The 21,592-nt window shown below is 45.1% G+C and overlaps 1 protein-coding gene and 4 non-coding genes across 6 annotated transcripts in view; 4 read left to right on the forward strand and 1 right to left on the reverse strand.

The window, feature by feature from the left end:
• The window catches only part of LOC144670298 (uncharacterized), a 940,207-nt gene that overhangs the window by 117,922 nt on the left and 800,693 nt on the right, over window positions 1-21,592 (forward strand). The window lies entirely within an intron of this gene.
• Window positions 1,685-1,756, forward strand: trnag-ucc (transfer RNA glycine (anticodon UCC)). The gene has a single exon. It is a non-coding gene; the product is annotated as a tRNA-Gly (tRNA).
• trnag-ucc (transfer RNA glycine (anticodon UCC)) lies at window positions 5,223-5,293 on the forward strand. The gene has a single exon. It is a non-coding gene; the product is annotated as a tRNA-Gly (tRNA).
• trnaf-gaa (transfer RNA phenylalanine (anticodon GAA)) lies at window positions 14,955-15,027 on the reverse strand. The gene has a single exon. It is a non-coding gene; the product is annotated as a tRNA-Phe (tRNA).
• Window positions 17,047-17,128, forward strand: trnas-gcu (transfer RNA serine (anticodon GCU)). The gene has a single exon. It is a non-coding gene; the product is annotated as a tRNA-Ser (tRNA).

Genomic DNA, 21,592 nt, shown 5'->3' on the forward strand with positions numbered 1-21,592 from the left:
CATTTCATTCTGGCTCTGAAGAAGCGTCATGCCCATTCCAAGAGATAATTCCCTCTCTCCACACAGATGCTGCCAGACCTGATGAAATTTTCCACCATTTTCATTAAAAATTCTAGTTTCGCTGCAAAAGACATTAGTATAAAACCTGAGAAAAGTCTCATTTTGGCTCTACATGCCTTTCAACCCGGTTTCAATTCGGAATCTTTACCTGATCTGTTTATAACAGGCGGGTAGAAAGCTCCTACTGATGGGCGAAATCCCCGTGACTACCGACAGTTCCGGGTCTCCCACATAAACATCATGAACTGTATGGGTTTAATTCATGTGACGGTTTAACAGATATTGAAGAGAAAATGGAGTGAGTCGTTCTTCCACTATATTGGAGTGGGAGAGTGGGGTCTGGGGAGGTAATACACCGCTCCACTCCCCACTTAAAACATCAACAACCTTAATAAATGAACTAGTGACAGAAAGAGAATGAAATGATGCTAATGCTGCTTTTCATTCAGTTACAGTTTGAGATTTCTCGCTCCCGTTCCCAGGTCAGTGCTCTTAATGTGACGTTTTGGGTGGCTCTGAAAAGAACCTTTTTGTGTGTTTGGTAGAAAGGGTCGAGTTGTTCAGCCGCCGAAACCATAGAGAATGCGGCCCTGGCGTTTCAGAGCGTACACCACATCCATGGCAGTGACCGTCTTGCGCTTGGCGTGTTCAGTGTAGGTGACCGCATCCCTGATCACATTCTCCAGGAAAACCTTCAGCACCCCGCGAGTCTCCTCATAGATCAAACCCGAGAGCCGCTTGACACCGCCACGGCGAGCCAGGCGGCGGATTGCTGGTTTAGTGATGCCCTGGATATTATCACGAAGCACTTTGCAGTGCCGCTTTGCTCCGCCTTTACCCAGTCCTTTGCCTCCTTTCCCTCTGCCAGACATGATGAACCTTCACTCAGATCGCTGCAGAATATGAGAGACGAGCTGCTTCAAGTTCCTCTTTTAAATAGCCCGCCCCGACCTGACTGAGAACGGGACAGAGAGTGAGAGGCGGGGCGGGGAGGAGACTGAGTGACAGACAGAACAAAGTCTGTGATCATCTAGCTCCGCCTCCTGCCTGTTCGAACTGATTTGTTTTTGAATTCTGGGCACCATTAGTGAACAGGGCGCTCGAAACAAATCTTACTCAATGGAACATCTTGTTTATCTATAGTTAGAAACCGGGATCTTTTAAATCCAGACCAGTCAGCAATGGTATTGAATTAGTGACAGCAAAACAATTATTTTAAGGGAGGTGCTGTTGTAGTTATTTCAGAGAGAACCTAGTCATCCCTTCCAGGATAAGTTGCATTTTTTTATTGTTCGGTACTTTGTGGATATCTACATGGAGCCGTTGTAGTTGGTCGCTATCTTTGTCTGTTTCACGGCCCGTTACCTGGGCAGCAACAGACCTTTTCCTGTCTCGATGTGTCCACAGAAACAGCAGGAGCCAATTTATTGTGGACTGGTGCCCTCTGCTGGCTGCACGTGAGACGTGCAAAGAAGTAACTTCTTTGGGGACATTTTAAATGTGTGTGAAACAACATAAACATGGTGAGAATTATTGCAAAACAGTTTATCAATCAGACACAAGATGCCAAAGATATGGTGTGTTTCGCGGTACTATAAATGCTGACTGTAATTTGAAGAAGTGTGCGATGGTGGTATAGTGGTGAGCATAGCTGCCTTCCAAGCAGTTGACCCGGGTTCGATTCCCGGCCATCGCAGTAGTGATTTATTTTCCGCCTTACCCGTGGTCAGACCGCAATTCTCTACACTGGTTAAAATACGCGTTGGGATCCTTACAGTTCCACGCTCTGTAAGATTGGTCTTATCGGCAACTTTGTGAATCGGGTCCGAGCCATTTGCTCACCGTGCAAGCTTGATGCTGAAATCGGGCTCATCAAAGGCATCCTGCAGGGTAATGGCTACCCTGATCAGATCATGTCGCGCTGTGTATCACACAAGCTCATGACCGGGCCTAAGACGGTCACTTTCCACCCTGAAGTATATTCTCTATCAGTATAAATTGTTGTCTTCCCCTTACATTGGTTTTCTTGCGAGTGTCCTGTTGAGGGCAGAAGGAAAAGCTTTGACATGTCTCTTTTTTCAGCCACACTCAAATACGTTGGCGCTAATGTTCAATTTGTAAACCTGTTTCAGCTCTGCCAGTTTGGCTCAATCTACGGTCCATTTTCTTTTTGATCTTGGATAAACTCAGCAGGTCTGACAGCATCTGCGGAGGGGAATACAGTTGACGTTTCGAGTCCGTATGAGTCTTCATCAGATCGCTCTGTATTCCCCTCCGCAGATGCTGTCAGAGCTGCTGAGTTTATCCAGGTATTTTTATTTTTTGCTAGATTTCCAGCATCCGCGGTCTTTTGTTTTGTTTTTCTTTTTGATGTTTTTAGGTTGGTGAAATAAGCTGCTCTCTGATTGGTTACAAAAGCTACCCAATGCGATTCCGAACACCTTGACCATTCAGAAGTCGGCCGACTGCATTCCCCAGAAGTTTGGGGAAGGGTGAGTGCGGGAGGAATTCTTCATTCGTGGTGTAAGTGTGTGTAAGATTGTAGAAAGACCGGCGGTAGAGCCCAGGACAAAGCCAAAGCCAAGTCTCGCTCCCACCGCGCTGGACTGCAGTTCCCGGTGGGCCGTGTTCACAGGCTCCTGAGAAAGGGCAACTATGTTGTGCGTGTGGGTGCCGGAGCCCCGGTCTATCTGGCTGCTGTCCTCGAGTATCTGACGGCTGAAATCCTCGAGCTGGCCGGTAACGCGGCCCGGGACAACAAGAAGACCCGCATCATCCCCAGACACCTGCAGCTGGCCGTCCGCAACGACGAGGAGCTCAACAAGCTGCTGGGAGGGGTGACCATCGCTCAGGGCGGGGTGCTGCCTAATATCCAGGCCGTGCTGCTGCCCAAGAAAACCAGCGCCGCTGCGGCCTCGAAGACCAAGTGAAGCGGCCATTCTTTAATCTAATAACCCAAAGGCTCTTTTCAGAGCCACTCGCAGAGTCTGTGAAAGGGCTGCTCACTGTTTGAACTCATTTCATTCTGGCTCTGAAGAAGCGTCATGCCCATCCGAAGAGATAATTCCCTCTCTCCACACAGATGCTGCCAGACCTGTTGAAATTTTCCACCATTTTCATTAAAAATTCTAGTTTCGCTGCAAAAGACATTAGTATAAAACCTGAGAAAAGTCTCATTTTGGCTCTACATGCCTTTCAACCCGGTTTCAATTCGGAATCTTTACCTGATCTGTTTATAACAGGAGGGTAGAAAGCTCCTATTCATGGGCGAAATCACCATGACTACCGACAGTTCCGGGTCTCCCACATAAACATCATGAACTGTATGGGTTTTATTCATGTGACGGTTTAATAGATATTGAAGAGAAAATGGAGTGAGTCGTTCTTCCACTATATTGGAGTGGGAGAGTGGGGTATGGGGAGGTAATACACCGCTCCAATCCCCACTTAAAACACCAACAACCTTAATAAATGAACTAGTGACAGAAAGAGAACGAAATGAGGCTAAAGCTGCTTTTCATTCAGTTACAGTTTGAGATTTCTCGCTCCCGTTCCCAGGTCAGTGCTCTTAATGTGACGTTTTGGGTGGCTCTTAAAAGAGCCTTTGCTGTGTGTTTGGTAGAAAGGGTCGAGTTGTTCAGCCGCCGAAACCATAGAGAGTGCGGCCCTGGCGTTTCAGAGCGTACACCACATCCATGGTCGTGACCGTCTTGCGCTTGGCGTGTTCAGTGTAGGTGACCGCATCCCTGATCACATTCTCCAGGAAAACCTTCAGCGCCCCGCGAATCTCCTCATAGATCAAACCCGAGTGCCGCTTGACACCGCCACGGCGAGCCAGGCGGCGGATTGCTGGTTTGGTGATGCCCTCGATATTATCACGAAGCACTTTGCGGTGCCGCTTTGCTCCGTCTTTAGCCAGTCCTTTGCCTCCTTTCGCTCTTCCAGACATGATGATTCTTCACTCAGATCGCTGCAGACTATGAGAGACGAGCTGCTTCACCTTCCTCTTTTAAATAGCCCGCCCGGACCTGACTGAGAACGGGACAGAGAGTGAGAGGCGGGGCGGGGAGGAGACTGAGTGACAGACAGAACAGAGTCTGTGATCATCAAGCTCCGCCTCCTGCCTGTTCGAACTGATTTGTTTCCGAATTCTGGGCACCATTAGTGAACAGGGCGCTCGAAACAAATCTTACTCAATGGAACATCTTGTTTATCTATAGTTAGAAACCCGCATCTTTTAAATCCAGACCTGTCAGCAATATCCCCGCCTCATTCCAGTCGCTTCTACAAACAGACAAACAGTCTGCTTCCATTTCTCGGACATCTTCTATTCCATTAACACACAACTCCCCTCCCAGAAGCATTGAGACTTTTACTAACCCCTTTTCCAGCTGAATTGGAGAATATAATGTGTTTGGGTTTGAGTTGTGACGCGGGGTTTGGCCAAGGTTGAGTTGGAGAGATTTGTAATCTACAAGGCAGTCAAGAGGTATGAGGATCAGGCAGAGAAGGAGAACGAAGGTCACAAACACACCAGCCTCTAAACCAGTTAGTCTGCAGGTATCACAAATTAATGGGACTAAGAACAAGATAAAATCGGATCACGGGCCTGTAATTTAGTTTATTGAGCGGGAATTCGAAAAGTTTTGCAAAGATTGAACCGGTCAGTGAAAGTGTCTGTCTAAGAACTGGAAATGAATACCGGCTGAAATTTAAACGGTTGGTATTGAATTAGTGACAGTAAATCAATTATTTTAAGGGAAGTGTTGGTGTAGTTATTTCAGAGAGAACTTCCTCATCCCTTCCAGGATAAGTTGCATTTTGTTATTGTTCTGAACTTTGTGGATATCTACATGGGGCCGTTGTAGTTGGTCACTATCTTTGTCTGTTTCACGGCCCGATCCCCGGGCAGCAACAGACCTTTTCCTGTCTCGATGTGTCCACAGAAACAGCAGGAGAGAATTTATGTGGACTGGTGCCATCTGCTGGCTGCACGTGAGACGTGCAAAGAGGTAACTTCTTTGGGGACATTTTAAATGTGTGTGAAACAACATAAACATGGTGAGAATTATTGCAAAACAGTTTATCAATCAGACACAAGATGCCAAAGATATGGTGTGTTTCGCGGTACTGTAAATGCTGACTGTAATTTGAAGAAGTGTGCGATGGTGGTATAGTGGTGAGCATAGCTGCCTTCCAAGCAGTTGACCCGGGTCGATTCCCGGCCATCGCAGTAGTGATTTATTTTCAGCCTTATCTGTGGTCAGACCACAATTATCTACATTAGTTAAAATACGCGTTGGGATTCTTACAGTTCCACGCTCTGTAAGATTGGTCTTATCAGCAACTTTGTGAATCGGGCCCGAGCCATTTGCTCACCGTGCAAGCTTGATGCTGAAATCGGGCTCATCAAAGGCATCCTGCAGGGTAATGGCTACCCTGATCAGATCATTTCGCGCTGTGTATCACACAAGCTCATGACTGGGCTTTCAAAAGTGGCCGACTACATTCCCCAGAAGATAGGGAAAGGGTGAGTGCGAGAGGAATTCTTCATTCGTGGTGTAAGTGTGTGTAAGATTGTAGAAAGACCGGCGGTAGAGCCCAGGACAAAGCCAAAGCCAAGTCTCGCTCCTCCCGGGCTGGACTGCAGTTCCCCGCGGGCCGTGTTCACAGGCTCCTGAGAAAGGGCAGCAATGCTGAGCGTGTGGCTGCTGGAGCGCTCCGCTCTTCCGATTGTAACATTCCCGGCCGCTTTACGGGGACAGGATCAGATATCAGCCGTTTCTCTCTGTCCGATGAAACCTGTATGAAGGAGTCGGTTGGTAACCTATGTTATTGCGTTTCCAGTGAGCTGAGATTGGCTCTGTTTTAAATCGCTGCTTTGTTACCGCCGGTTACAGATAAGCGATTGACAAATTTAATCTGTTCCTAAAATAGCGCCAGGATTCTGTGACGCAGAATGCAATATTACAGCTCCTAAAGCGTGAGATTAAAATTGTTGCCTGGAAATTTAGCCGTTCGGCTATAATCTTTCCCCCCCCCCCCCTCAAACTGGCGGGCTTTTCGAATTTGAAAATATAAGCCAATCGGCACTTCCAATTCCTGTTACCCGGCTCTCCGATTGGTTGAAGATTAGGATTGGGAATGGACTGACCAATCAGTGCTAGAGCCTGTCTAAAGTCTCTCAAACCATTCACAATGATTATTTATAGAGGTTAAATTGTTGGAATCGGTATCTTCCACTCCACCTGTATTGAGTCCTAAAATGTACTTTTTTCCAACAGGCAAATAATTGACGAAACCAGAATAAACGTGGTGTTTCCTCCAGAGATTTAATACTCAGCCAAAGCTTACACACATTGTTTGCTTTAAACCTACCATATCAGTGGCTTGTTGTTCTGCTGATAATGTATGTGGAATGAATCCAAACTTATAATTAGTCCCAGAGACTGAAAGTTATATAATGAATCCCACACTCACACAGAAGTAGAGAATAATTCTCAAGCATATTTTCAGTGCCAGATGCTGAAAGATACAGGCTGGTCACTGCACTCACTCACAATAGCTGAATCTGAGTGATACTAAAGAAATATGACACACCAATTGTACCACTGAGAGATTTAGAAAGAGTCCAAGCATCACATAGAGTAACAGATGCTGATGGATACAAATGGAAGACCACACACTAACACACACACTGTAAATTCTACTTTCACATACAATACCGATGATTGGGAAAACTGCAATTGAATCTCACAATGTTTTATAATACCAAAGATTGACAGATGTAAAATTAATCCCACTGACAGATACAGAATGAATCTCATGCACACAAACAGAACCAAGTGATGAAAGAAACATATGATTCCCACACTTACTTTACAATACCACAGGTACAGAGTGCCATTGACTGATCTGCATTGAACCAAATACCTCCCTTCGCCGTCCAATAAAATGTGAACGCTTCTTGTCTGTTCTGTCGCTCTCTGAGTGTGCTGACATCTACTGGCCAGAGCTGAGAAGTGCAACAGAGCGGAACTTTTTTTATTAATTCAATGGATATGAGATTCGCTGGCTCGGCCAGCATGTATTGTCCATTCCTAAGTGACCTTGAGAAGGTGGTGGTGAGCTGCCTTCTTGGACCGCTGCAGTCTCTGTGGTGTAGTTAGACCCACAGTGCTGTGAGGGAGGGAGTTCCAGGATTTTGATACAATGACATTAACTGTGTGTGTTGCAGAAACAGCTCAATATGGGATGTAATAGGGTGGACATAGAGGTGTCAACAATCAATTCAAAGAGAATTCGATATTACCTTGTTTTCCCACTGAGTCGGTAGAATTTGGAACTGGCTGTGATGTTGAGCAGTCAAGACGATTAGCACAGCTGTATTTCAGGGAAAGCAAGATAAGCATAGGAGAGGGAATAGATTTCATGGATAAACAGGTAATATTACATAAAGTAAACTGGGTTGAAGATGGTAGCAATAATGTACCAATGTGTCCAAATGGCCCAATGAAGTATATTCTTGGTAGAATGAATACTGATTTTCAAAGTACCTCAGAGACTCACGGATACATATTGAATCCCACACTCACATAGTGCACCAGAGACAGAGCAATGCAGAGTGAATCATACACTCACACACATCCCCAGAGACTGACCAATACATAATGAATCCCACACTCACATAGTGCACCAGAGACAGAGCAATGCAGAGTGAATCATACAATCACACACATCCCCAGAGACTGACCAATACATAATGAATCCCGCACTCACATAGTTTTCCTGACAGAGCAATGCAGAATGAATGACACATTCCCAGAGGCTGACAAATACATCAGGAATCAGACACTCAAATCCTTTACCAGGGACAGTGCGATACAGAATGAATCCGGCACTTATGCACATGGAATCTTAGAATAGTTACACCACAGAGAAAGCCCATTCAGCCCTTTGTGTCTCTGGTGGTTCTCTGCCAGAGAAACTCAACTGGTCCTGATCCCCAGACCTAGGTCGCTCATAATCTTCTTGCACCTCAATTAGGTCACCCCTCAACCTCCACTGTCCTAAGGAAAACAACCCTTGAATATCCAACCTTTCCTCACAGCTGCAATTTTCAAGCCCTTGTAGCATTCTTTTAAATATTCTCTGCACACCCTCCAGAGCATTTGTGTCCTTCCTGTAATGTGATGACCAGAACTGTGCACAAAATTCCAACCGTGGCCTAACCAGCGTTTTATAGATTTCCAGCATTATATCCCTGTTTTTGTATTCAATACTTCGTTCAATAAAGGAAAACATTCCGTTACCACCTTGTCCCCCTGTCTTGCCACCTTCAGGGAAATGTGGACATGCACTCCAAAGTGTCTCCCTTCCACAACCTGTCTCAATATCTTCCCATTTATTGAGTGTTCCCTTTCTTTGTCTGCCCTCCCCAAATGCATTACCCCAAACTTTCTGGGATTGAATTCCATTTGACAATTTTCTGAACACACAACCAACCCATGTATGGCATCTTTTAAATCACATTCTGACCTCTTTGCAGCCTTGGTCCAAACATGGAGAAACAGCTGAACTCAAGCCATGAGGTTCAAGTGTTCACTTATGTTCAGGGAAGCATTTGACCTAGTGCGGGCATCAAGGAATCCCAGCAAAACTGAAAGTTCATGGAAATGAGGAGGGAAACTCTCCACTGGTTGGAGTCGTCCCCGGGGTTTCTAAAACATTCCAAAAGATTTCCAGCAGGAACAGTAATTCGCTTTTGTTTGATACACTATGGGTGACAAGAAAAAGATCCTTTGACTGCACGTTGTAGTACAGGTGGCTCGTTGTTCTAGTGGCATGATTCTCGCCTTGCGAATTTCATTTTATTAATGTGCGAGAGGTCCCGGGTTCAATTCCCAAACGAGCCCATCGGGCATCTTAACGCAGTAATTTTTTTTGCGCTCGAGGTGGTGGAAGTTCCGGAAATCAGGACCAGGTTTGAACACCCGGGAACTCATTGCAGAAAATGCATCACTAAACACACGCGTGATGAAAATGAATGTCAAGATTAAAGAACGTTTCTCCGTGCCATGAGACTCTGAATTTATCCCTATGTGTCAAATAAGGCAACTCCCTCCGTGTGGATTCAGGTAGGAGGCTGATTGCACTTGGCTACAATCTTGACTGAAAGGACAAGCAGAGCTGGGAACCCCAAAGTTTCATTACAATTTACCACATTTTAATGTGTTCCGGTGCTTACAATGAGCTGGGAGGGGTTTCCTTTTGCAACCAAATGCTTGTAAGTTCCGGTCTTCCAGCGCTGGATTTTCACACTGTGTAGAAACATGTTGGATATCAGGTTGAAGTGTTGAAGTGATTCACATCAGTCGGTTTGCAACAGTCCCTGATTTGATGTGATGGACATTTATGTTAATGGAAGAAACTACATTTCCATCTTTACACATCTGGCCGAACATTCAGAGCCTGTACCGAAGAGGATCATTTATTTCAACAGTTCATGAATGCAAAAAGTATAGAAGGGGGTTTAGTTTGTGCCGAGCTGGCCGAGAGGTTAAGGTGATGAAATATAAAGCCATTGTTTTTTGCACGTGAGGGTTCGAATCCCACCTTGGTCGTTGTTTCATCAGATGTTTCTGCCTTGGTGCGGGGATTTTGCAGAAGGTCTGCCTGGAATCACTGATGTGATCCTCCAACCCAAGTTCTGAGGCCAGATTGCATAGAGTTTTCTTCTAAGATCTCCGTTGCGATTTTATTGTTAACAATAACTTGGGGATCCGATATCGAGTCCATTCGACTTGATATCTCTCTCTAAGAGGAGTTAGTGGAGCAGTGGAAATATCCGGGGGACTTGTGTTCATTTCCCACCATGGCTGCTAGTGGAAATTAAACTCAATAATAAAAATCTGCAATTAAACGCTAATCACAGTGATGGTTCACTGATGTCTTCCCTGGCCAGGACATATGAGTTTGATTCCTAACTGCCCGCTGAGAAATCCACGGAGTTCAAGTACAATTTGGAATGTGTAACAGAGACTGGCCTTGCGAGCGACGCTCACATCCCATGAAATATTGTTTTCACTTTTTGAAATACAAGCGTTAGGCCACCCCTCAGCCTTGTTATTAGGAGAGAATAAAGATCCAAACTGTCAATCCTTTAGTCCTTGAATACCACGCATTGCATTTTCTTGTTATTTATTCTTCTTCTGTGGGCTGTGGGCGTCAATTGCACGGCCAGAACTTCCTGCCCTTCCCTAATCTCCCTCGAACTGGATGGCTTGCTCAGTAATTTCCGAGGGCAGATAAGAGTCAACCATATTCCCATGTGCATGGAGTCACATGTAAACCAGACCAGGTCAGGACGGCAGAATGTTTCCTCTTAAGTGCATTGATGAACCAGATGGGTTTTTTTTAGTACAATCGACGATAGTTTCATGGCCGTCATTACAGAGACCAGCTTTCAATTCAAGAATCATGAAATAATTGAATTTAAATTCCACGAGCTGCCACGGTGAGATTTGAACACTTGCCCCTAGAGATGAGCCTGGGCCTCTGGATTCCGAGACCAGTGACATCATCTTTCATCCCTGGAAACAACAACTGAACATTCAGCGAATCATTCAGCCGCTTGATGAGGAAATTGGAATTCCCTCTGCAGCATTTTATTAAACTGATTGATTCAAAGCCTTTTGTTCCATTGGAAATATCAATATTTTATCGACATTAGTCAGATATTGTGGATTTCTTAGTAACGAAACACAGTCCAAAGATGAGTGAGGAATGAATGCACAAAGTAACAAGGAAATACATTCTGAGAAAGAGCTCCGCATTGTTTGGAAGAAAAAGCAGAACTTGCAGCTGACGAGTGGGAACCTGGTTTACTGGACGTTCCACCAGATTTCTGTATGAAGCAACGGGACAGGACACGAAACTGCTATCTTCTGATTACATCATAATGTACATTGAAGTTAGACGCCCGATCCTTTAGGACCAGGCTACCAGTCCTTCCAGCCAGATAATGCCTTGTCCATAAAAACTGTGCTGCATTTATGTCTCTTGGATTTTTGAATGATCCACTGATTCCCAGACCCTTGGCCTCGGGATCTCAGATTGATTTTGGATCATGAAGTCAGTTCCTATTGTCCGCACCTCTCCTCAAAATGTCCCTGCAATTTTTTTGTCCTCTCTAAATCTTGGCCCGTTGACCTTCACTCAATCGCTGCTAAATTCCTGAAAAAAAAAAAATCCCACCTTCTCCAGAACAAAAACATATTCATTCTCCTAAATAAGTCCCATCAGTGACTTACGGCGATAGTTGATAACACTTGGGGTCTCGTCCAAGATTTGAATACGGCACCTCTCGCAGAATATCTCAATAAGAATGGCTAAGCGAGAATCATACCCATCCCACAGCCTCTTCATCTTCTTCTTCTTAGGCAATAACTCGTCATTGAAAATTGCTTTTTTTCCACGCCGACGTTGCGGTTTCTGAGGAACCTAAAAAGTCCAATGCTGGCTCCGCACACTCTGCCACAGGTTGGGGCAGGTAGTGTTTGAGGAGGCGGGTGGGTGGGATGCTCGGATTTTGCTCCGCTCCTTCCGCTGTTTGCGCTTGGCCTCCACCTGGGCCTGTTGGAGACGTTCCAAATGGTTGGCACCTTCGCGGATGTTTCTTCTCCAGTTTGGGCGTTTCGAGCACGAGATTCCCACAAATCGGTGGGAATGTTGCATTTTATCAGGGAGGCTTTGAGGACGCCCCTGAAACGTTTCCTCTGCCCTCCTGGTAGCCGCTTGCCGTGACGAAGCGGGCATCTAGTTCCATTCACATCCAAAGCCAGTCAACTATCCTTTCACACCGCGAGAGTAACGCAGCAAATGTAAGAATTACACGTGGGCGGTGAAACAGAGTTCGTGTTGTAGGTAAGTGACTTTTCACCTGAACTGGAGAGGTAAATATTTTGTGATAGGGGTTAAGCCAGTGAAAGGGAAGCGGGAAAAAAGCAAAAACGACGCCCTGGAAAATCTTGGAAATCGGGAGAGATAAAATCACAACAGAGTTTGTGCTGCATCGCCAGAGAGAGGGAAACATCAGCTCCGAGAGTTAAACAGCACAGAATGAGGGCACTCGGCTCCGTATGCGGAACAATAAAGAGAAAAAAATATGTAACTGGTGGACGTTTTAAATCGCGGATTGATGAACAACTGCCGAGGCTCAAACCCACATCTGCGAACAGAAGGGAATCAGAATGTTGGCAGTTTTTACAGAGCGATATTGTTGAGCTGAATGTTCACACTGGAAGGCTGTAAAGTTCCTCATTGAAGAATGAGCCGCTGTTCGTCGAGAGAACCTTGAGCTTCATCGGAACATTGCAGGAGTCCGAGAACCGAGTGATCAGGGTGAGAGCCAGGTCGCCAGTCATTTCGTTTCACCAGCTTGACTGTGTGGATGAGTTGGTTGGACTTTCTGTTAATTTACCGCACATTCTTGGCTATCAGTTCTGTCGCCGGAAAAAGCCACATCAACACTTTCTGTCAAAAGTAACCCCATCCCAACCCTGACTGCCCTGAGAAACTGCCACTTAGACATGTGATGACCAGCTATTGAAGGGAGCGCTGCCTAACATCCCTGACCGTTAATTCCCCCTGAGCTGCTTTACTAAATATACTAAAATTACGAATTTAAAGTGACTTTCTGCAACTCCTATAATACAGCAAAAATATGGTCAGTAATATCAAGATGTAACCCTCCCGCCGCACCCACCAACATCCGCCCCCACAACACGCCTCTCCCCTCACAGCATCCCCCCAACCACCAGCCCCGCCCCCCAACACCCCCCGCAACCCCCTCCCCATCCCGCCCCAACGCCACCCCCAGTTCTTTCAGACTGAATATGTTTTCAAACAAGATTGCAACTCCATGTGGAAATCAGGCTGTGAGCATTTTGACCCGAGTGGGTTTTGTACAAAGTGGGTCACATGGTTTTTATGGCTCTGACAAAAAACATGCCTGGATGACTAAGTTTTAAAAAGTGGGCTTGATTTGACTTTGAGAAGAGAAGGACCAACTGCTTGGGCAGGAAGACCTTTTGGGCCTTTTGCACTCCAGAGCCAGTCCACAGCCGGAAGTTAATATTAACTGCTCCTGAGATGCTCGACACACTGGGATACAGTACGCTCGATTATTCCATGATACCGCCCGAAAAGCAGTGCCAGAATCATTGATGTTGTCATCGATCAGTGCTGGGGAAGCGACTGGAGAACACTGACCCCATCTCAGGGACTGCACACTCTGCCCTTTGCCTTGATCTATTGACATTTAACGTTTGGCAAAATTCCCCCTTTTCTGAAAAAGAATCATAAGGACTCGAAACGTTGACTCTGTTTTTTTTCACCCCACAGATGCTGTTTAACCTGCTGAATCATTCCAGCATTTTCTGTTTTTGTTTCAGATTTCCAGCATCAGCAGTATTTTGCTTTAATTTCCCCTTTTTCTATTTTTTATGTCATGGTTTTCCATTATGTCTATGTGTGTGTGTTTGTGAGAGAGAGCGTGTGTGTCTGTGTGTTTGTGAGAGAGAGCGTGTGTGTGTTTGTGAGAGAGAGCGTGTGTGTGTGTGTTTGTGAGAGAGAGCGTGTGTGTGTGTGTTTGTGAGAGAGAGCGTGTGTGTGTGTGTGTTTGTGAGAGAGAGCGTGTGTGTGTGTGTGTTTGTGATAGAGAGCGTGTGTGTGTGTGTGTTTGTGAGAGAGAGCGTGTGTGTGTGTTTGTGAAAGAGAGCGTGTGTGTGTGTGTGTGTGTGTGTGTTTGTGAGACAGAGCGTGTGTGTGTGTTTGTGAGAGAGAGCGTGCGTGTGTGTTTGCGTGTGTGATTTAAGGTATCTCGAAAGATTAATTCGTATAATTTCATATTCCATACTGCTTTACTTTTCTATTCGGGAAGAGCTTTTTTTTTAACAATAAACTGATCAATTTGTTGCTTTTCTAAAGAATCCACGATAAAGTCTGTTTTAATGCAGGTAACAGTGGTGAAGTTAAATAATTGGCCATTTTACTAAGTGAATTGAACATTTAAACTAATGTTGCGATCTGTGGAGTAGTGGGACTAGACCAACGGCGCACTCCTCCCATCCCGCTCGGAACTCAGAAACTTAGCTCCAGGTAACTGTCGATTCCTTCTGCAAAGCAGATGACATATTGGGCTTCCCACTAAACATGCAGAAAACTGAGATCCGGTTCCAATATTCCTGATTGAGGAACACCACCAGAAACTGCTGCACACAAAGTGCTTACTGAAGGGTCAAATTATTTTGTTTCAGTGAGTCATGAAAGTATTTTTGGAGCAGGTTAAGTAGCATTTCCTGTGTTTCAATGAGAAATTCTGATATGAATTTAAAAGGAAAGGGTAAATATTTGTAATACTCATTGGGCCCGTCCGCCACCTGACTGAGGCGAGCTCACTTCCCAATTTCATCACTGAGAGATACAGACAGGAAGAAAGAATAATAAACGGGATGGAAACAATGGATGAATTGGATTCCAATTACTTTCCTCTGGTTAATGTTGACAAAAGCACCATTGAAATTGATCAACAGATGGATTTTTCAGGATTTGCATTCTCAATGACTGATCCAGGAATCATAAGCTCGAAACAGATGAGGGTTGAATAGTTGTTAGCATAGTTTAATGGGAGCTGAGTTGACCAGCGCTTGTTCACATGTTTTTAAAGACAAGTTAAACAGATCTTTATTCCAATAACATGGACCCGCGAGCATAGAGCTGCACAGGTGCAAGGGAGGAGGGCAAGTGTCCCCTCCCCTCAGAAATGGGTCTCCCAAAAACAATTGGCACCTTCACCCGCAGGAGACGCTCAGGCGAGTATACTAGCCGCTCGTTGCCGAAACCCGGGATTGAACCAGGGACCTTTAGATCTTCAGTCTAACGCTCTCCCAACTGAGCTATTTCGGCTGACGAAAGTTCCGTTTTTCGAGCCAGAATTGATGCAGGGACGTAAGGATACGAGTTTTACAGTCACCGACAGCCCTCCGCTTATATTAGAGAACATGATCGCATAATGACAAAGGACAGCCATCACCTCTTTTAAGCTCCCTCCAAATTTCGATTATTACTTTGCAAAGCCGAACGAAACATCAGTTCATTGCCAATCTTCGGCCAATCGCTACACAGGGATGTCTGACAAACAGCCTTCTTCATCCTTTGAATGAATAGTTTCCTGACGTCACTGTTAAATGTCTTAAACCTAATTTTAAGGTTCTATCCTTTGTTCTGTATTCCCCCACCAGAGGAAATGGTTTCTCCGCATTAAAACCTATTAATCATCTCAATTACCTCAACCAGATAGCGCCTATACCTTCTCAACTCACGGGTATGTAAGCGTCACAGCGGGAGCACATCTAACTGCAGATCAGAAAACTGTGTATCGCACATGGTTATGGCTACTTTTGCCCCAAATCTGTGTCTGAATGAATGGAACCCGCTTGTGATAAACACTGTCGCCTTTCACTGTTCAGCTGATGAGTTTCATAGAGCCACGTATGTGATTCCCTCAGTTCTGCTTTTCGACAAAAAGCTGGGGAAATGCAACACAGATGTCAGTCTTCAGCCAGCTCCACTCACTCCAAGTGAAATCCAGAAATGGCTGAAGGCACGGGTAACTGCAAAGGCTTTGGGCCCTGACACCATTCCTGCAGCAGTACAGAAAACCTGTGCTCCAGAAATAGCCTCGCCCCTCGCCAAGTTGTACCAGTGCAGCTACCAGACTGGCATCTTCCCGGCAACGTGGGAAATTACTCAGGGCTGTCTTGTGCACAAAAAAAAAGGAAGATCCAACAGGGAAAAACCGCCCCATCCGTCTACACTCGTTTATTAAGGTGAGGAAAAATGTCTTCGAGATTGCGATCAAGTGACCCTTACTCAGCAATAACACTCTCACTGAAGCTCAGTTTGTTTTCTGCCAGGGTCACTCAGCTCCTGACCTCATTGCAGCCTTGGTCCAAACATGGAGAAAGCAGCTGAACTCAAGACGCGAGGTGCAAGTGACTGCACTGGAGTTCAAAGAAGCATTTGACTTAATGTGGCATCAAGGAACCCCAGCAAAACTGAAGTCAAAGGAAATAAGGCGGGAAACTCTCCACTGGTTGGAGTCGTCCCCGGGGTTTCTAAAACATTGGAAAATATTTCCAGCATGAACTGTAATTCGCTTTTGTTTGATGCACTTTGTGTGAAAATGAAAGGATTCCTTAACTGCATTTTGTTATGCCGGTGGCTTGTTGGTCGCTTTGGGTGTTCAACTGATTTATTATGCGACAGGTCCCGGGTTCAATTCCCGGACGAGCCCATCCTAATGCAGCATTTTCTTTCGCCCTCGAGGTGGTGGCAGTTCCGGAAATAAGGACCAGGTTTGAACACCCGGGAAGTCATTGCAGGGAATGCATAACTTCAACACACGTGATATAAATGAATGCCAAGTTTAAAGAGCGTTTCTCCGTGCCATGAGACTCTGAATTTATTCTAATGCATCAAATGAGTGAACTGTCTATTTGTGGATTCACTTGGGAGGCTGATTGCGCTCAGTTTCAATCTTGACTGAAAGGACAAGCAGAGCTGGGAACCCCAGTGTTTCATTTTAATTTACCACATTTTAGCTGTGTTCCGGTGCTTGCAGTGAGCTGGGAGGGGTTTCTTTTTGCTACTAAATGCTTGTATGTTCCGGTCTTTCCGCGGTGGGTTTTCAAACTGTGTAGAAACATGTTGGATATTAGGGTGAAGTGTTGAAGTGATTCACATCAGTCGGTTTACAACAGTCCCGGATCTGATGTGATGGGCATTTATTTCACTTACATAAAATACATTTCCATCTTTACACAACTGGCCGAATATTTAGGGCCTGTACCAAAGAGGATCATTTATTTCAACGGTTCATGGATGCAAAAAGTATAGAAGGGGGTTTAAGAATCGGCATTTTGCGACGAGGTGGCCGAGTGGTTAAGGCGATGGACTGCTAATCCATTGTGCTTTGCACGCCTGGGTTCGAATCCCACCCTCGTCGTTACTTTATCAACTGTTTCCGTCTTATTGCGGTGATTTTGCAGAAGCTCTGCCTGGAATCACTGATGTGATTCTCCAACCCAAGTTATGAGGCCAGCTTGCTTCGACTTTTCTTGTAAGATCTTGGATTCGATACTTTTGTTCACAATAACATGGGGATCCGACTTAGAGTCCATTCGACATGATATTTCCATCTCTCTCTAGGGAGAAACATTGGAGCAGTGGAAATATTCCGGGGACTTGGGTTCATTTCCCACCATAGTTGCTGATGGAAATTAAACTCAATAATTAAAACATGCAATTAAACGCTAATCTCAGTGGTGGTTCACTGATGTCTTCCGTGGCCTGGTCTACATATGAGTTTGATTCCTAACTGCTCGCTGAAAAAGCCACTGAGTTCAAGGGCAGTTTGGGATGTGTAACAAAGATTGGCCTTGCGAGCGACGCTCACATCCTCTGAAGTAATGTTTTAAAAGGGTGAATGCGCACCTCACTGATTGGATCTTCCATCAGCCCCTGTAATGGACAGACGTGTTGAATAATAAAGCGCTTTGTGACGTCAAGAAAAAGATCAATTCAGAACATCTCAGTGAAACCGAGGCTCAAACCCACATCTGCGAACAGAAGGGAATCAGAATGTTAGCAGTTTTTACAGAGCGATATTGTTGAGCTGAATGTTCACACTGGAAGGCTGTAAAGTTCCTCATTGAAGGATGAGCCGCTGCTCCTCGAGCGAACCTTGAGCTTCATTGGAACATTGCAGGAGTCCGAGAACCGAATGATCAGGGTGAGAGCCAGGTCGCCAGTCATTTTGTTTCACCAGCTGGACTGTGTGGATGAGTTGGTTGGGCTTTCTGTTAATTTACCGCACATTCTTGGCTATCAGCTCTGATGCAGGAAAATGCCACTTCAACACTTTCTGCCAAAAGTAACCCCATCCCCACACTTAATGCCCTGAGAAACTGCCACTTGGACATGTGATGACCAGCAATTGAAGTGAGCGCTGACTAACTTCCCTGACCGTTAATTGCCCCTGAGCGTCTTTAGTAAGTCGAATAAAAGCTGACTTTCTGCAACTCCTATAACACAGCTAAAATATGGTCAAGCAATATAAAGCTGTCACCCCCCCACCACCCCCCCCCACGGTCCCCCCACTCCCCGGCCGCACAGCCACCCTCAGCTCTGCTAGTCTGAATGTTCTTTCAGGCAAAACTTCAACTCCATGTTGAAATCAGGCTGTGAACATTTTGACCCAATTGGGCTGTGTACAAAGGGAGGTCACATGGTTTTCATGGTTCTGAATGAAAACATACCTGGAAAACTGTGTTTTCAAAAGTGGGATTTTTTTTCCTTCGAGAAGAGAAGGTCCAACTGCTTGATGTTGTCACGGATCAGTGCTGGGGAGCGACTGTGGAACCCTGACCCCATCTCAAGGCCTGCACACCCTGACCTTTGCCTTGATCCATTGGATTTTAACGTTTGGCAAAATTCCCCCCTTTCTAAAGAAGGGTCATAAGGACTCGAAACATTGACTCTGTATTTATTTCTCCCCACAGATGCTGTTAGTCCAGCTGATAATTTCCAGCATTTTCTTTTTCTGTTTTTGATTTTCAAGATCCTCATCATTTTGCTTTAATTTCCCCTATTTCTCTTTTTAATATCATGGTTTTCTATTATGAGCGCGTGTAAGTAAGTGTGTGTGTGTTTGTGAGAGAGGGAGAGCGTGTGTGTGTGTATGTGTGTGTGTGTATGTGTGTGTGTGTGTGTGTATGTATGTGACTTTTTATCTCGAAAGATTAATTCGCATAATTTCAGATCCATACTCTATGTTCATAAGCTTTACTTTTCTATTCGAAAATACCTTTTCTTATATTAAACAAACAAATTTATTGTTCTTCGAAATAATCCACTTTAAAATCTCTTTTATTTTCGGGAACAGAGGTGAAGGTTTATAATTGACCATTTTGGAAAGTCAATTGAACATTTCAACCAATGTTGTGACCTGTGGAGTAGTGGGACTAGACCAAGGGCACACTCCTCCCATCCCGCTCCTAACAGGGTGCTCACTCCGAAACTTAACTCCAACTTGCTTCGACTTTTCTTTTAAGGTCTTGGATTCGATACCTTTGTTCACAATAATATGGGGATCCGACTTCGAGTTCATTCGACATGATATTTCGATCTCCCTCTATGGTCAAACATTGGAGCAGTGGAAATATTCCGGGGACGTGGGTTCATTTTCCACCATAGGTTGCTGATGGAAATTAAACTCAATAATTAAACCTGCAATTAAACGCTAAGGTCAGTTGTGTTTCACTGATGTCTTCCCACTGATGTCTGGCCTACATATGAGTTTGATTCCTAACTGCCCGCTGAGAAAGCCATTGATTTCAAGGACAGTTTGAGATGTATTACAGAGACTGGCCTTGCGAACGACGCTCACAACCCCTGAAATAATGTTTTAAAAGGTTGAATGCGCACCTCACTGATTGGATCTTCCATCAGCCCCTGTAATGGTCAGACGTGTTGGATAATAAAGCGCTTTGTGACGTCAGGAGAAAGATCAATTCAGAACATCTCAGTGAAACCGAGGCTCAAACCCACAACTGCGAACAGAAGGGAAACAGAATGTTAGCAGTTTTTACAGAGCGATATTGTTGAGTTGAATGTTTACACTGGAAGGCTGTAAAGTTCCTAATTGAAGGATGAGCCACTGTTTCTCGAGCGAACCTTGAGCTTCATTGGAACATTACAGGAGTCCGAGAACCGAGTGATCAGGGTGAGAACCAGGTCGCCAGTCATTTCGTTTCACCAGCTTGACTGTGTGGATGAGTTGTTGGACTTTCTGTTAATTTACCGCACATTCTTGGCTATCAGTTCTGTCACAAGAAAGTGCCACTTCAACACTTCCTGTCAAAAGTAACCCCATCCCAACCCTGACTGCCCTGAGAAACTGCCATTTAGACATGTGATGACCAGTAATTGAAGTGAGCGCTGCCTAACTTCCCTGACCGTTAATTCCTCCTGAGCTTCTTTGCTAAGTCGAATTAAAGCTGACTTTCTGCAACTCCTATAACACAGCTAAAATATGGTCAAGTAATATGAATCTGTAACCTTCCCGCCTAACCTACCATCATCTGCCCCACAACACGTCCCTCCCCTCAGTGCACCCCCCCCAACTACAACCACCCTCGCCATCCCCCTCCCCTCCACACCAATCCCCCCCACACCCCCTTCCACCCCGGCCCCACAGCCACCCCCAACTCTGCCAGTCTGAATGTTCTTTCAGACAAGCCTACAATTCCATGTTCAAATCAGGCTGTGAACAATTTGATCCAATTGGGCTGTGTACAAAGGGGGTCACATGGATTTCATGGTTCTGAAGGAAAACATGCCCGGGAGACTGTCTTTTAAAAAATGGGCTTTTTTTTTCCTTTGAGAAGAGAATGACCAACTGCTTGATGTTGTCACGGATCAGTGCTGGGGGAGTTACTGTGGAACAATGACCCCATCTCAAGGACTGCACACCCTGACCCTTGCCTTGATCCAATGACGTTTAATGTTTGGCAAAATTACCCCCTTTCTAGAGAAGCGTCATAAAGACTCGAAACGTTGACTCTGTATTTATTTCTCCCCACAGATGCTGTTAGACCAGCTGGTTTTCTCCAGCATTTTCTGTTTTTGTTTCTGATTTCCAACATCCCCATCATTATGCTTTAATTTCCCCTAGTTCCCTTTTTACTATCATGGTTTCCTATTATGGGTGCGTGTGTGAATGTGTGTGTGTGTGTGTTTGTGTTTGTGAGCGAGGGAGAGCGTGTTTCTGTGTGTATGTGTGTGTTGGTTCCTATGATGGTTGCGTGTGTGTATGTGTGTGTGTGTGTGTGTTTGTGAGAGAGGGAGAACGTGTGTCTGTGTGATTTCAGATCCATACTGTATGTTCATAAGCTTTACATGTCTATTCGAAAATACCTTTTTTTATAATAAACAATTAAATGTATTGTTCATCGTAATAATCCACTTTAAAACCTCTTTTATTCTCGGGAACAGTGGTGAAGGTAAATAATTGGCCATTTTGGTGAGTGAGTTGAACATCTGAGCCAATGTTGCGACCTATGGAGTAGTGGGACTAGACCAAGGACGCACTCCTCCCATCCCTCTCGTAACAGGGTGCTCACTCAGAAACTTAGCTCCAAGTCACTGTCGACTCCTTCTGTAAAGCCGATGACATATTGGGCTTCCCACTAAACATGCAGAAAACTAAGATCCGATTCCAATATCCGTGACTGAGGAAGACCCCCAGAAACGGCTGCACACAAAGAGCTTACTGAAAGGTCACATTATGTTGTTTCAGTGACACCTAGACGTGCCCTTGGAGCAGGTTAAGCAGCATTTTCCGTGTTTCAATGAGAAATTCTGATCTGAGTTTAAAAGGAAAGGGTAAATATTTGTAATACTCATGAGA

This window comes from Cetorhinus maximus, chromosome 31, assembly GCF_964194155.1.
Source record: "Cetorhinus maximus chromosome 31, sCetMax3.hap1.1, whole genome shotgun sequence".
Taxonomy (NCBI): Eukaryota; Metazoa; Chordata; class Chondrichthyes; order Lamniformes; family Cetorhinidae; genus Cetorhinus; species Cetorhinus maximus.